Source organism: Mycteria americana, chromosome 1, assembly GCF_035582795.1.
Source record: "Mycteria americana isolate JAX WOST 10 ecotype Jacksonville Zoo and Gardens chromosome 1, USCA_MyAme_1.0, whole genome shotgun sequence".
NCBI lineage: Eukaryota > Metazoa > Chordata > Aves > Ciconiiformes > Ciconiidae > Mycteria > Mycteria americana.
In genome coordinates, this window is record NC_134365.1 from 75,572,422 (window position 1) to 75,581,401 (window position 8,980).

Consider the following 8,980-nt stretch of genomic DNA (forward strand, 5'->3'; position numbering starts at 1 on the left):
CTGCTACTCACTTTCCTCTTCTTATGGCTGTAGCATCCCCCCTACCAAGAGGGATTCAAACTGAATTTTTCAAAGAATTGTCAGTCTGGCTCCACAAGTCATTTTGGCAGGTCATGGAGATGTTCAAAAATTTTCAAAACTTCCATAGTAAGATGTTGTAAAAATAGCTCTTCCCCTCTCTGTTTTTCTTTCTTTTTTCTATGGTGGTTAAAACTTTTGGTGAGAGAGAAATTTCAGCCCTACAAGATATAAAAATACTGGTCCAAAATATACCTAGACCACAGCAATACTAGGTTGGGAAGGAACAAAGCCCTGTGCAACATTTACATTTGCATTTACATTACATGTAAATGGTTACAATACTGCTGTTCTATTTGGGTACTATATTCCACCTTCCTGAGTAAGGTTTCTTCTCAAGATTGATTTAATTAGGGAGGACAGCATTAAACATTTATGCTGTCAGAGCTGAGACGTGAGGCTTCTACCCGCTCTTGTTGAAGTTAGCTTGCTTCGCTTGCTACCCAGGCTTACCTCGCCTTTGGGTCAAGTGAAAAAGAGAGCAAGAGCATCTGAAGGGCTAGAACTCTTGTGAGACTAACATGTGAATTCCAGGCCTTCCTTCAAGGACTTTTTCCCCTGAAAACATCACATAACTATCTTCTAAAGTAGCTCAAAGAGAAGAAAAGGTGCTCAGCATCCTAGCAACCTGACTTTAAGTCACATTAGTTCCGATACAATGAGTTTGATGCCTAAAGCAGTTTCTTGGAGGAAAACAATGACTGGTGAAAAACATCTCTCAGAATAGCTTCAGGAACCTCTTGTAGAAGAGGCAAGTGAGTCTGGAGAAGGGAGGGTGGGAAGAGCAGGTGGGGGAAGAGATCTGCACCAGTTCCGGTAATCTTTGAAGCCAGAAATCATAGGAAAATAGAGAAGACTCAGGGCAGGAGATCAGTTGGTGGGTTTCTGCACTGGGTCTAAGTAGAGCTGAGATGCTCAGGAGATCAAAACACGGGTTTACTTGTAGCCATTGGTCAACTGGTAAAGTAAACATGGAGGACCAGGAGGAATTTCCATGGGGTTTACTTCATGACCAGCCGGTGAGAGAGGAAAGACAGTCACAGACCACAGCAGACAGCTAAGGGCGCTCCTGCTGCAAAGACCCAGTGGGGATGGGGCAGGAGCAATCAAGCCTGACAGAAAGGGCTGAGTGTGGGAGTGAAGGTGATCACTGAAAAACCATGTTCAGAAAGGGGGAAAAGGACTGAGTGGCCGTATCACTCTTTCACCAGTTCCAGCCTCACAGGTGACCACAATCCACCTTCTTACAAGGGACCAGCAAGCATGAGAGATGATTCTGCAGCAACTTCTTTATTAACGATGATAGGAGACAGTCCTCCCCTTTCCCTGAATCTGTTTACCTGTCCTGCATACCGCAGAGGACAAACGGTAGGAAAGGACAGTGAAAGCAGTGGGTGTGCATGGTGAGACACTGCCCTTCCCAGCTTCCCAAGGAAGACATTTCTCCTTGGCCAAGCAGAGACAAGCGGTGGCACCTCGCGACCCCAACAAGGAGCGAGCAGGAGCACCCGACAGCTGCTTGAGTCAAAAATCCAGCGACAGAAAAGCATAAAGTCACAAATTACGTTGCCATACCTCCTTTCGGCCTCTTTCCAAACTGGTCCCGCAGGCCAATGCTAAGCGGAGAAATGGCCGTCTTGGAAACGAGCGCAACCCCATGGCACCAGAGACATGCCCGCTCTGGCGTGGGCTCTGCAGCCATCTAGCAAGCTTTCTGCCAGTAAAAAGGGAAGCAGCGCTGCCTCTGAAAGGAACAGAAATGCTTGTTCTCCACTGACATCTATTGACTGCAATGTTTTAACTGCAAAGCTCTGCACAAGAATTAGGCATTCATTTTTGCAGCATGCTGCAGGGCTCAAAAGCAGAAGCAGGCTCTGAAGGGAATCAGACACAGGTTTGAGGGGAGCAGGTCTGTCTCTGGGACAGTCCTGACGCATAGCCTGCTTAAGAAGTCCTTCATTTGACTGCCTGCATCGGCAAGGATGTACCTGGGAATAATCAGTCTGCACCACTGAGAATCTACTAGCAGCCACAGTAGGGACAGGATGATGGGACAGATGATGGCATTCACATGTAAGCAAATATTAATGCTTAAGATTAATAAAAGCAGATTTTCCTTTTCTGCCTGCAAGGCCTTGCACTAAAACAAAGGATAACTGCAGTCTGTTGTTCTCTGTCATTTGTGACCTTGGTAAACTACTTAGACCTAATCCAACAGCCAGGTAGGTAACACTGTACTGCTCAAACTGCAGTTAGTCACCTAGCTACTTAAAAGGGATGAGGAATTAATCAGTCTACAGCATTGCCTACTGGCTAAATTAAGGATTTACCTGCATTACAATAAAAAGTTTTTAAAAAAGCACAGCAGGACTTCATAGCCAGGTGAATGAAGCGCAACATAGAATCATAGACACATAGAATCACAGAATCCTTTAGGCTGGAAAGGACCTTTAATATCATCGAGTCCAACCATTAGCCTAGCACTGCCAAGTCCACCACTAAACCATGTCCCTAAGCGCCACATCTACACGTCTTTTAAATACCTCCAGGGATGGCGACTCAACCACTTCCCTGGGCAGCCTGCTCCAGTGCTTGAAAAACATTTCAGTGAAGAAATTTTCCCTAATATCCAATCTAAACCTCCCCTGGTGCAACTTGAGGCCATTTCCTCTTGTCCTATCACTTGTTACCTGGGAGAAGAGACCGACCCCCACCTCTCTACAACCTCCTTTCAGGCAGTTGTAGAGAGCCATAAGGTCTCCCCTCAGCCTCCTTTTCTCCAGGCTAAACAACCCCAGTTCCCTCAGCTGCTCCTCATAAGACTTCTGCTCCAGACCCTTCACCAGCTTTGTTGCCCTTCTCTGGACACGCTCCAGCACCTCAATGTCTCTCTTGGAGTGGGGGGCCCAAAACTGAACACAGTATTCGAGGTGCGGCCTCACCAGTGCCGAGTAGAGGGGCATGATCACTTCCCTAGTCCTGCTGGCCACACTATTTCTGATACAAGCCAGGATGCCATTGGCCTTCTTGGCCACCTGGGCACACTGCTGGCTCATACTCGGCCAGCTGTCCACCAATACCACCAGGTCCTTTTCCACCAGGCAGCTTTCCAGCCATTCTTCCCCACGCCTATAGCGTTGCATGGGGTTGCTGTGACCCAAGTGCAGGACCCGACACTTGGCCTTATTGAACCTCATACAATTGGCCTCAGCCCATCGATCCAGCCTGTCCAGGTCCCTCTGCAGAGCCTTCCTCCTCTCAAGCAGATCAACACTCCCACCCAACTTGGTGTCATCTCCAAACTTACTGAGGGTGCACTCCATCCCCTCATCCAGATCATTGATAAAGATATTAAACAGAACTGGCCCCAATACTGAGCCCTGGGGAACACCACTTGTGACCAGCCACCAACTGGATTTAACTCTGTTCACCACAGCTCTTTGGGCCCGGCCATCCAGCCAGGTTTTTACCCAGCGAAGGGTACACCCGTCCAAGCCATGAGCAGCCAGTTTCTCCAGGAGAATGCTGTGGGAAAGGGTGCCAAAGGCTTTACTGAAGTCCAGGCAGACAGCACCCACAGCCTTTCCCTCATCCACTAAGCGGGTCACCTTGTCATAGAAGGAGATCAGGTTGGTCAAGCAGGACCTGCCTTTCATAAGCCCATGCTGGCTGGGCCTGATCACCTGGTTGTCCTGTATGTGCTGTGTGATGGCACTCAAGATGATCTGTTCCATAACCTTCCCCAGCACCAAGGTCAGACTGAGAGGCCTCTAGTTCCCTGGATCCTCCTGCCAGCCCTTCTTGTAGATGGGCACCACATTTGCTAACCCCCAGTCATCTGGGACCTCCCCGGTTAGCCAGGACTGCTGGTAAAGGATTGAAAGTGCCTTGGTGAGCACTTCTGCCAGCTCCCTCAGTGCCCTTGGGTGGATCCCATCCGGCCCCATAGACTTGTGTGTGTCTAAGTGGTGTAGCAGGTCGCTAACCATTTCCCTTTGGACTATGGGGGCTTCATTCTGCTCCCCATCCCTGTCTCCAGCTCAGGGGCTGGGTACCTGGAGAACAACTGGTCTTACTGTTAAAGACTGAGCCAAAGGCAGCATTGAGTACCTCAGACCATTCCTTTGTCACTATGTTCCCCCCCGTGTCTAATAAAGGATGGAGATTGTCCTTAGCCCTCCTTTTATTACTAACGCATTTATAGAAACATTTATAGAAACACATCCATAACCCTTGCGTCTTTGCTGCTGCATGGATCTCCATCCCTTCCTCCACTGAGACAGCAGACCAAAGGACCTCGCTAGCACACCATCCCTCAAACACTGGTGTGCCTCCCTCAAGCTTATCTCTAGCGAGCCTGGTTTTATCCCTTTCCCCCTTCAAATCTAGTTTAAAGCTCTTTCACTGAGCCCTGCTAACTCCTGTGCAAAGATCCGTTCCCCCTTTTGAGACAGGTGTACCCCGTCTGTCGCCAGCAGGCCTGATGTCATGTAGACCAACCCAAAATGCTGCCAGTGACACCAGAGCCAGGTATTGATCTGCTGGCTCTTCCCGTTTCTTCCCTCATCATTCCCTGCAACTGGAAGGATAGGGGAGAACACTACTTGTGCTCCTGATCCCTTAACCAGTCACCCCAAGGCCCTGAAGTCTCTCTTGATTCCCCTCAGACTTCTAGTTGCAACTATGTCCCTGCCTGCCTGAAAAATCAAAAATGGATAATAATCTGAGGGCTGTACCAGGGTAGGAAGTTTTCTCTTCACATCTTTAACCCAGCCCCAGGGAGGCAGCAGACTTCCCCAAGAAGTGGGTCCAGTCTGCATATTGGGCCTTCTGTTCCCTTCAGAAGGGAGTCTCTTATGATAATGACCCATCTTTTTTCTTTATGGAAGAAGCTTTGATGCAGGGCGTAGGCTGACTTAACCTTGGCAACGCCTCCGAGCTAGATGAACAATATAAACAATTGCCATGGTTTAGCCCCAGCCAGCAACTGAGCCCCACACAGCCGCTCGCTCGCTCCCCCCCAGTGGGACGGGGGAGAGAATCACAAGAGTAAAAGTGAGAAAACTCACGGGTTGAGATAAAGACAGTTTAATAGGTAAAGCAAAAGCCGCGTACACAGGCAAAGCAAAGCAAGGAATTCATTCACTGCTTCCCATGGGCAGGCAGGTGTGCAGCCATCTCCAGGAAAGCAGGGCTCCATCACACGTAATGGTTACTTGAGAAGACAAACGCCATCACTCCGAACGTCCCCCCCTTCCTTCTTCTTCCCCAGCTTTATATGCTGAGCATGACACCATATGGTATGGAATAGCCCTTTGGTCAGTTGGGGTCAGCTGTCCCAGCCGTGTCCCCTCCCAGCTTCTTGTGCACCCCCAGGCTACTCGCTGGTGGGGTGGGGCGAGAAGCAGAAGAGGCCTTGACTCTGTGTAAGCCCTGCTCAGCAGTAATGAAAACATCCCTGTGTTATCAACACTGCTTCCAGCACAAATCCAAAACAGAGCCCCATACTAGCTACTATGAAGAAAATTAACTCTATCTCGGCCAAAACCAGGCCAATAATATAAAGCTAGCTTATATATCTCTGTGCTATCCAAGCTCAGACACCAATGACAGCAGTTGAATTGAAGCAGCCCAGACTTGAGTTCCCCTGCTTCTCAGCAAGGGCATCAGTAAACAGCAGCACAGACCCACTGCAAGGCACAGATCCAGTTAGCTCATCATACTCTACGTTGCCATTCATCGCCTGCAACTTTACCCTGAAAGCCCCTGAAATCTCTTGGTTTTCATTATAAATCAAATGTGTGCTCTCTTTAAACAAGCAAACAATAAACCTGGGGAGCCTCACTCTTATGAGCTGCGAGGTGCTCAATGACATGGTGGTAAAAACCTGGCAGTGTATTAAGCATACAAGAGCAAGAGGTAAAAAGCAGCATGGCTTGCAGACAGCCCACAGTTTTTTACAGTGAGACTGCACAAAGACGTAAGGATGTTGATACACTGATGTGGTGAGTCAGGACTAGGGCTTGTTTGCAAGTCATTGGAACTACTGCCCCAAAAAAACATTCTTATTCCAGTCTGAGGAAATCGTTAAGTTCATTAAGTCAAATGAAGGGATGTGTTTTATATTCATCTACATCAGATTACTTCATCTGACTCTCAAGCTTTTTAGACTAGGCTTCACCTAATCAATCACAACACATCGGTTGGGCATCACTGATCAGAAGGATCCACTGGTGACACATCCCCTTTGAACTTAAGACTGTGTTGCTGTGGACAAGATGTAACCAAGGAAAAAAAGGTGGGACAACAAAAGTAGTCAAACTCTTAAATGGGCTGTACAGGCAATAAAAAGTCATGCAACTACAGCCTTAGTTAAAAGTTCCATCCCTGGAGAGACTACCTCTGCGTTTAACTTTAATACAGGAGTGGCCATACTAGCGCAGATATACATCAATTTAGCCCAGAAACTTGTCTGCAAGAGCATGTGAACAAACAGGACAAGCACGTGATATTTTCTTGAATATTCTCCCAGCCTCCAATTACATTTTGTCCAAGAACTTCCTAAGCAATTTACCGTTAGTATCTATGACCGATGGATGCCGATTCAGCTGATGTCATCATACTCTTACACAGTTCTGTGTGCACTTTTGCCCTATTTTCAATGAGTTTTTAAGATCAGATTTTTAATTCCTATTGGTAATAGTAATACCATGTCCTCCTCACTGTGTCAGAGCTATACATTGACATTTTAGAATGAACCACTGATATATATTGTGAAATAAGGATAAAAATGCACTTAGGTATTTCCCATACAAGAAATAGGAGGAAGAAACCAAAATTCAGAACCACAGGAACCATATCAGACATCAGACTCGTGGAACACATGGCCAAAGGCTGTTTCAAGTGTGCTGAGGGTTACTAAATGTCTGTAAGCCACATCCAGCTTTGGAAATCCATGAACTGGAAGCGTTTGGGGGCCACAGAAAAACTGGAAAGAGCTGCCAAATACAACATGGCAAATTTATATTCCTCAGGCATGTGCTTTTGGTCACTGCTAGTTTCTTCAGTGGTCTTTCCCTAGCTCCCTGCCCCTCTTAGTTCTACAGATATCTAATACCACTCCCTTCATTCATCCTTCTTCCAAAGTGAATAATTCTTACTTGGTTATTGCTCACACTGAACATGATTCCTTCCTTTCATCATCCATTTTATCATCCCACAAACCTTTTGAGCCCTACAAATTTTTTAAACACATAAGAAAAAACACCCATTATTCAAGATACACGCAAATCACCGATTTATACAGTGGAATAATGACTTTTATCCCCTTTATCCTTTTTATTTTATACCCTTTTCCTAATAATTCCTAAAATTCAGGTTGCCTTTTTAACTGCTAGCACATACTTCAAACCAATAGATATTTTCCTGGATTATAACCCCTCAGTAGAAACAGATATTTTTATACATGACATTAGGATTGTTTTTCTATTAAGCACATCTCATTATATACATCTATCCAGTTTAATCAGCCCTGCTCTTTACTAACCTGAATAATTTGGCATCATTGCCTCCGCATTGCTCACTGCTCATTCCCTTTAGCACATTTTTTAATAAACAATTAAAAAATCCTTCCGTCTGCAAAAACAAAATAACGGCAACTCTTTTAGGGAAAGTGGTCTGTAATGCTAGAGGTGTGGGAGACAGCTATAGCATGTGACTGCTCCCAAATGTTTCTCCTTCCTCCACTATCTCTAGCAGTGGGAAAGCTCTGTTAAACCAGAGCCACATACGTAAACATATCTAGGATCAGAAATGGGGATAGACAAACCTGTCCAAGAACAAGGAAGAGAAAGAAACCTACCATCCAAGGATTTTTCAGACAAGTACATTAATGACAAGTTTTTCTAAATAATTTATGCAACAGGTTCATGCATAATAGAGTGTTTTTCTTCCACTGGACATACCTTATTATTGCTCTTATAATGGTGACATTTAGGATAATTAGTCCTGCTGGGTGTAATTAGACTCATTTGGAGTTATTTCTGGAAACAGGAAATAGTGTTTTAAGAGAATACTAATAGAGAATACAATTTAAAAAAAAAAACCCTTCCTACATGGGATCTGGAAAAGCTAGTTAACTAATGCGTGCTCAAGGTTTAAAAGTATTAAAAACTTGAAATCACCAAGTATTATAAAAGCTCTCTGCCCTCAAAACGCTGAGTTTTGTGTGATTCATATTGATTTAAAATGAACTAAAGTCAGAACATGTTGGATCACCCTACAGGTAGTAGCACAGGACTGGAGAAAAACATACTGAATAGGACAAAGATCAGATAAAAATAAATTATTGGAGCCAGAAGTTGGTGAAGGGCTAACCCCTACCCCTTGTGCCAAAGTTAGTAAATGTAATGACAATATGTTACTGCCTATCCTTTTCCCCTCTCCTCAACTCTCCTGGCAAGAGCCACCCAACAGCCAAAACCAGCAGAGATCTGAAGGCCTAACCAAATGGGAATTCTCTCCGAGAACATCCTGCCAAGCAATTCTCAGTACGTTCTGCTCAATTTACAAGGTTATCCTTCTATAGAAATACTGGGCTGGTTTTGACAGCTCAGAAAACAGAGAGATGGATCCTACTTTTCACAAACACAGGCACAAAGCACACAGCGCTGTGAAACCAGCTATTTGAAAACATGCAACACAGGCAAGTGAAGAAGTTTAAGAGGGTATAACCACACACACAAACCACTCAAGATGTGCCTCCAAGACCAGATCAAGATGAAGATTTTGAGCGACCGTGTGTGCACGTGATTAATTTCGGCATTAAATTTTTCTACCTTCATCAGGTATAATCCATTCGTGTGGCACATGAACTTGGAAGTGTATGATTTACAGTATACAA